The following is an 8,164-nucleotide window of genomic DNA, read 5'->3' on the forward strand; positions in this document are numbered from 1 at the left end:
CAATACTGCCTTTTCTTAATTACTATTACTTTAAAATGTCTTGATATATAAATGAGCTATCTCTTTGAGTTGTTCTTTTTTACAAAAGCTCTTCTAAAAAAAACTGTCTCAGCTTTATTCCCTTTTGCCCTTCTATATGAATCTTAGAATCATCTTGTCAAGTTCCATATAAATATTGGTAAAATTTTTATTGGAATATTGCTTTGAATTTATTTATAAATTTTAAGATAATGTATATCTTTCATATTTTGACTTTTTATATTGCACACAATATATCTCTCTTTTTATTTAGTTCTTCTTTAATTACTTTTAATAGTTTCATAATTTTCTTCATAAAAGACTTGCACATCTTTTGTTAAATTTATTCCTACTGTTTTACATTTTAGTTGCTATTGTAAAATGCTAACTTCTTAAAATTACATTTTAAATGTTTCTTATTGGACCTTACACACAATAAATATGTTGAAACCTATTTTAAATAATTTAGTTGTAATTTCTCTTGAGTTAGCTATTAACGTTCCTTTTAACCTTTATCTTTGCTTACTCCAGTTTCTAGGCTTACTGGTCTGGCTGGTACAGTGTAAAATGAGGCATTCTTTTCTTACGATTCTTTTTAATAGGAATATTCTAATGTTTCACCACTATGAGAGACGTTTGGCAGATTAAAATGTTTTTCTTTTTTTTTTTTTAATTTATTTATTATTATTATACTTTAAGTTGTAGGGTACATGTGCATAACGTGCAGATTTGTTACATATGTATACTTGTGCCATGTTGGTGTGCTGCACCCATCAACTCGTCATTTACATCAGGTATAACTCCCAATGCAATCCCTCCCCCCTACCCCCTCCACATGATAGGCCCCTGTGTGTGATGTTCCTCTACCTGAGTCCAAGTAATCTCATTGTTCAGTTCCCACCTATAAGTGAGAACATGCGGTGTTTGGTTTTCTGTTCTTGTGATAGTTTGCTAAGAATGATGGTTTCCAGCTGCATCCATGTCCCTACAAAGGACACAAACTCATCCTTTTTGATGGCTGCATAGTATTCCATGGTGTATATGTGCCACATTTTCTTAATCCAGTCTGTCACTGATGGACATTTGGGTTGATTCCAAGTCTTTGCTATTGTGAATAGTGCTGCAATAAACATACGTGTGCATGTGTCTTTATAGCAGCATAATTTATAATCCTTTGGGTATATACCCAGTAATGGGATGGCTGGGTCATATGGTACATCTAGTTCTAGATCCTTGAGGAATCGCCATACTGTTTTCCATAATGGTTGAACTAGTTTACAATCCCACCAACAGTGTAAAAGTGTTCCTATTTCTCCACATCCTCTCCAGCACCTGTTGTTTCCTGACTTTTTAATGATCGCCATTCTAACTGGTGTGAGATGGTATCTCATTGTGGTTTTGATTTGCATTTCTCTGATGGCCAGTGATGATGAGCATTTTTTCATGTGTCTGTTGGCTGTATGAATGTCTTCTTTTGAGAAATGTCTGTTCATATCCTTTGCCCACTTTTTGATGGGGTTGTTTGTTTTTTTCTTGTAAATTTGTTGGAGTTCTTTGTAGGTTCTGGATATTAGCCCTTTGTCAGATGAGTAGATTGCAAAAATTTTCTCCCATTCTGTAGGTTGCCTGTTCACTCTGATGGTAGTTTCTTTTGCTGTGCAGAAGCTCTTTAGTTTAACGAGATCCCATTTGTCAATTTTGGCTTTTGCTGCCGTTGCTTTTGGTGTTTTAGACATGAAGTCTTTGCCCATGCCTATGTCCTGAATGGTACTACCTAGGTTTTCCTCTAGGATTTTTATGGTATTAGGTCTAACATTTAAGTCTCTAATCCATCTTGAATTAATTTTCGTATAAGGAGTAAGGAAAGGATCCAGTTTCAGCTTTCTACTTATGGCTAGCCAATTTTCCCAGCACCATTTATTAAATAGGGAATCCTTTCCCCATTTCTTGTTTCTCTCAGGTTTGTCAAAGATCAGATGGCTGTAGATGTGTGGTATTATTTCTGAGGACTCCGTTCTGTTCCATTGGTCTATATCTCTGTTTTGGTACCAGTACCATGCTGTTTTGGTTACTGTAGCCTTGTAGTATAGTTTGAAGTCAGGTAGCGTGATGCCTCCAACTTTGTTCTTTTGACTTAGGATTGTCTTGGAGATGCGGGCTCTTTTTGGTTCCATATGAACTTTAAAGCAGTTTTTTCCAATTCTGTGAAGAAACTCATTGGTAGCTTGATGGGGATGGCATTGAATCTATAAATTACCTTGGGCAGTATGGCCATTTTCACGATATTGATTCTTCCTATCCATGAGCATGGTATGTTCTTCCATTTGTTTGTGTCCTCTTTTATTTCACTGAGCAGTGGTTTGTAGTTGTCCTTGAAGAGGTCCTTTACATTCCTTGTAAGTTGGATTCCTAGGTATTTGATTCTCTTTGAAGCAATTGTGAATGGAAGTTCATTCCTGATTTGGCTCTCTGTTTGTCTGTTACTGGTGTATAAGAATGCTTGTGATTTTTGCACATTAATTTTGTATCCTGAGACTTTGCTGAAGTTGCTTATCAGCTTAAGGAGATTCTGGGCTGAGACAATGGGGTTTTCTAAATATACAATCATGTCATCTGCAAACAGGGATAGTTTGACTTCTTCTTTTCCTAACTGAATACCCTTGATTTCTTTCTCTTGCCTAATTGCCCTAGCCAGAACTTCCAGCACTATGTTGAATAGGAGTGGTGAGAGAGGGCATCCCTGTCTTGTGCCAGTTTTCAAAGGGAATGCTTCCAGTTTTTGCCCATTCAGTATGATATTGGCTGTGGGTTTGTCATAAATAGCTCTTATTATTTTGAGGTACGTTCCATCAATGCCGAATTTCTTGAGCGTTTTTAGCATGAAGGGCTGTTGAATTTTGTCAAAAGCCTTTTCTGCATCTATTGAGATAATCATGTGGTTCTTGTCTTTGGTTCTGTTTATATGCTGGATTATGTTTATTGATTTGCGAATGTTGAACCAGATGAAGCCCACTTGATCATGGTGGATAAGCTTTTTGATGTGTTGCTGAATCTGGTTTGCCAGTATTTTATTGAGGATTTTTGCATCGATGTTCATCAGGGATATTGGTCTAAAATTCTCTTTTTTTGTTGTGTCTCTGCCAGGCTTTGGTATCAGGATGATGTTGGCCTCATAAAATGAGTTAGGGAGGATTCCCTCTTTTTCTATTGATTGGAATAGTTTCAGAAGGAATGGTACCAACTCCTCCTTGTACCTCTGGTAGAATTCAGCTGTGAATCCATCTGGTCCTGGACTTTTTTTGGTTGGTAGGCTATTAATTATTGCCTCAATTTCAGAGCCTACTATTGGTCTATTCAGGGATTCAACTTCTTCCTGGTTTAGTCTTGGAAGAGTGTAAGTGTCCAGGAAATTATCCATTTCTTCTAGACTTTCCAGTTTATTTGCGTAGAGGTGTTTATAGTATTCTCTGATGGTAGTTTGTATTTCTGTGGGGTCGGTGGTGATATCCCCTTTATCATTTTTAATTGCGTCTATTTGATTCTTCTCTCTTTTCTTCTTTATTAGTCTTGCTAGTGGTCTGTCAATTTTGTTGATCTTTTCAAAAAACCAACTCCTGGATTCATTGATTTTTTGGAGAGTTTTTTGTGTCTCTATCTCCTTCAGTTCTGCTCTGATCTTAGTTATTTCTTGCCTTCTGCTAGCTTTCAAATGTGTTTGCTCTTGCTTCTCTAGTTCTTTTAATTGCGATGTTAGAGTGTCAATTTTAGATCTTTCCTGCTTTCTCTTGTGGGCATTTAGTGCTATAAATTTCCCTCTACACACTGCTTTAAATGTGTCCCAGAGATTCTGGTATGTTGTATCTTTGTTCTCATTGGTTTCAAAGAACATCTTTATTTCTGCCTTCATTTCGTTATGTACCCAGTAGTCATTCAGGAGCAGGTTGTTCAGTTTCCATGTAGTTGAGCGGTTTTGATTGAGTTTCTTAGTCCTGAGTTCTAGTTTGATTGCACTGTGGTCTGAGAGACAGTTTGTTATAATTTCTGTTCTTGTACATTTGCTGAGGAGTGCTTTACTTCCAATTACGTGGTCGATTTTGGAGTAAGTACGATGTGGTGCTGAGAAGAATGTATATTCTGTTGATTTGGGGTGGAGAGTTCTATAGATGTCTATTAGGTCTGCTTGCTGCAGAGATGAGTTCAATTCCTGGATATCCTTGTTAACTTTCTGTCTCGTTGATCTGTCTAATGTTGACAGTGGAGTGTTGAAGTCTCCCATTATTATTGTATGGGAGTCTAAGTCTCTTTGTAAGTCTCTAAGGACTTGCTTGATGAATCTGGATGCTCCTGTATTGGGTGCATATATATTTAGGATAGTTAGCTCTTCCTGTTGAATTGATCCCTTTACCATTATGTAATGGCCTTCTTTGTCTCTTTTGATCTTTGATGGTTTAAAGTCTGTTTTATCAGAGACTAGTATTGCAACCCCCGCTTTTTTTTGTTCTCCATTTGCTTGGTAAATCTTCCTCCATCCCTTTATTTTGAGCCTATGTGTGTCTCTGCGTGTGAGATGGGTCTCCTGAATACAGCAGACTGATGGGTCTTGACTCTTTATCCAGTTTGCCAGTCTGTGTCTTTTAATTGGAGCATTTAGTCCATTTACATTTAAGGTTAAGATTGTTATGTGTGAACTTGATCCTGCCATTATGATATTAACTGGTTATTTTGCTCGTTAGTTGATGCAGTTTCTTCCTAGCCTCGATGATCTTTACATTTTGGCATGTTTTTGCAATGGCTGGTACCGGTTGTTCCTTTCCATGTTTAGTGCTTCCTTCAGGGTCTCTTGTAAGGCAGGCCTAGTGGTGACAAAATCTCTAAGCATTTGCTTATCTGTAAAGGATTTTATTTCTCCTTCACTTATGAAACTTAGTTTGGCTGGATATGAAATTCTGGGTTTAAAATTCTTTTCTTTAAGAATGTTGAATATTGGCCCCCACTCTCTTCTGGCTTGTAGAGTTTCTGCTGAGACATCTGCTGTTAGTCTGATGGGCTTCTCTTTGTGGGTAACCCGACCTTTCTCTCTGGCTGCCCTTAAGATTTTTTCCTTCATTTCAACTTTGGTGAATCTGGCAATTATGTGTCTTGGAGTTGCTCTTCTCGAGGAGTATCTTTGTAGCGTTCTCTGTATTTCCTGGATTTGAATGTTGGCCTGCCCTACTAGGTTGGGGAAGTTCTCCTGGATGATATCCTGAAGAGTGTTTTCCAACTTGGTTCCATTTTCCCCCTCACTTTCAGGCACCCCAATCAGACATAGATTTGGTCTTTTTACATAATCCCATACTTCTTGCAGGCTTTGTTCATTTCTTTTTCTTCTTTTTTCTTTTGGTTTCTCTTCTCGCTTCATTTCATTCATTTGATCCTCAATCGCAGATACTCTTTCTTCCAGTTGATCGAGTCAGTTACTGAAGCTTGTGCATTTGTCACGTATTTCTCGTGTCATGGTTTTCATCTCTTTCATTTTGTTTATGACCTTCTCTGCATTAATTACTCTAGCCGTCAATTCTTCCACTTTTTTTTCAAGATTTTTAGTTTCTTTGCGCTGGGTACGTAATTCCTCCTTTAGCTCTGAGAAATTTGATGGACTGAAGCCTTCTTCTCTCATCTCGTCAAAGTCATTCTCTGTCCAGCTTTGATCCGTTGCTGGCGATGAGCTGCGCTCCTTTGCCGGGGGAGATGCGCTCTTATTTTTTGAATTTCCAGCTTTTCTGCCCTGCTTTTTCCCCATCTTTGTGGTTTTATCTGCCTCTGGTCTTGATGATGGTGATGTACTGATGGGGTTTTGGTGTAAGTGTCCTTCCTGTTTGATAGTTTTCCTTCTAACAGTCAGGACCCTCAGCTGTAGGTCTGTTGGAGATTGGTTGAGGTCCACTCCAGACCCTGTTTGCCTGGGTATCAGCAGCAGAGGCTGCAGAAGATAGAATATTGCTGAACAGCGAGTGTACCTGTCTGATTCTTGCTTTGGAAGCTTCCTCTCAGGGGTGTACTCCTCCCTGTGAGGTGTGGGGTGTCAGACTGCCCCTAGTGGGGGATGTCTCCCAGTTAGGCTACTCAGGGGTCAGGGACCCACTTGAGCAGGGAGTCTGTCCCTTCTCAGATCTCAACCTCCGTGTTGGGAGATCCACTGCTCTCTTCAAAGCTGTCAGACAGAGTCGTTTGCGTCTGCAGAGGTTTCAGCTGTGTTTGTTATTGCCCTGTCCCCAGAGGTGGAGTCTACAGAGACAGGCAGGTTTCCTTGAGCTGCTGTGAGCTCCACCCAGTTTGAGCTTCCCAGCAGCTTTGTTTACCTACTTAAGCCTCAGCAATGGCGGGCACCCCTCCCCCAGCCTCGCTGCTGCCTTGCCGGTAGATCACAGACTGCTGTGCTAGCAATGAGGGAGGCTCTGTGGGTGTGGGACCCTCCCGGCCAGGTGTGGGATATGATCTCCTGGTGTGCCTGTTTGCTTAAAGCGCAGTATTGGGGTGGGAGTTACCCGACTTTCCAGGTGTTGTGTGTCTCAGTTCTCCTGGCTAGGAAAAGGGATTCCCTTCCCCCTTGCGCTTCCCAGGTGAGGCAATGCCTCCCCCTGCTTCAGCTCTCGCTGGTTGGGCTGCAGCAGCTGACCAGCACCGATCGTCCGGCACTCCCCAGTGAGATGAACCCAGTACTCCAGCCTGGGCAACAGAGCTAGACTCCGTCTCAAAAAAAAAAAAAAAAAAGAATATGCAGAAATCACTGGTCTTCTGTGTCGCTCGCGCTGGGAGTTGGAGACTGGAGCTGTTCCTATTCCCCAACTCTCATCTTTTCTAAAATGTTTTTCTATTCCTACTTTTCTAAGAAATTTTATCACAAAAGATCATTAAATTTTGTTGACTTTGTTTTCTCTTCTTATTGAGATTATCTTGTGATTTTTCTTTGTTAATCTCTTAATGTGATTAATTTCTTTAATAGTTTTCTCAGTGGTGCCTTATCCCTACATTTCTGTGGTAAAATTCACTTGATCACGATGCATTTTTTATACATTGTAGATTTTGTTTGCTAATTGATTGGTTTCAATTTTTTTTATTCTAAGTTGATGTAGTGGCCTGGCTTGTAATTTTCTTTTTACCAATTTTCCTTGCAGCTGTCTGATTTTAGTTCAGCTGTTCTATTAAAGAGTTGGAGAATATTCTTGCTTATTCCATTCTCTGGAACAGTCTATTCTATATATGGCAATACTGATGTTATGTGTTACTTGAATATTTGGTATAACTTGCCTGTAAAATCAGTTTGCCTAGATGGTGATGGTTGTAGAGGGAGGGGAGGAGGTTGATTCATGGTAGACTTTTTAAAGACTGTTTCAATTTATGAAGTAGTTAGAGATCTTTCAATGTTGTCTACTCCATAAGTCATATTTTTACAAGTTGTATTTTTTAAACGATTCATGCCTTTCATCCAAGTTCTCAAAATTATTGTCAATAAGATGACCATATTTTTAATGTCTGCTTTGTGTGTGATTAAGTCTCCTCTGTTATTTATTGTTTATTCCTGCCTTCTCTCTTTGTCAGTCTTGCTTTTTTCTACTACTTCGAATTTTTCCTGTTGTTCCCTTAGTAAGTTCTTAAGTTAGTCACAGAGTTCATATTTTTCAACCTTTTTTTTGCAATAAATCCCATTTTGAACACTGTTTTAGTCATAGCCCATAACTTTTGATATATTGTATTTTCTTTATTTTTCAGTTATGTTATCTAATTTCCATTATGACTTCTTTTGTGAGTTATGTAGAAGTATATTATTTCTAAACATACAGAAGTTTCTTCTCCGATAGGGTGAAATTTTTTTCTGTTCAATTCTTCTGTTGAGAATTCAGCACTTCGAGGGCACTGACTTTAATCAAGTAGTTCGATGCAAGTCTCACCTTGTTCAATTCAAAGTCCTTGACTCCTGTTTCTGTGCAGCAACCAAAATCCAATCATCTTGTGATTGGCAATGCCCAAAGCCACAACTTTTTATTTGCTTCCCAGTTCTTTCTTCACTTTCAAGCCTTATGGTCCTTTACTTTCTTTCAAGTTAAGTTATATATTTCTTAAATATTTTGTAGCAGGAAGTTTTCAGACTGTCTAGTCAACCGTA

The sequence above is a fragment of the Macaca fascicularis genome, chromosome 7 (assembly GCF_037993035.2).
Source record: "Macaca fascicularis isolate 582-1 chromosome 7, T2T-MFA8v1.1".
Lineage (NCBI taxonomy): Eukaryota > Metazoa > Chordata > Mammalia > Primates > Cercopithecidae > Macaca > Macaca fascicularis.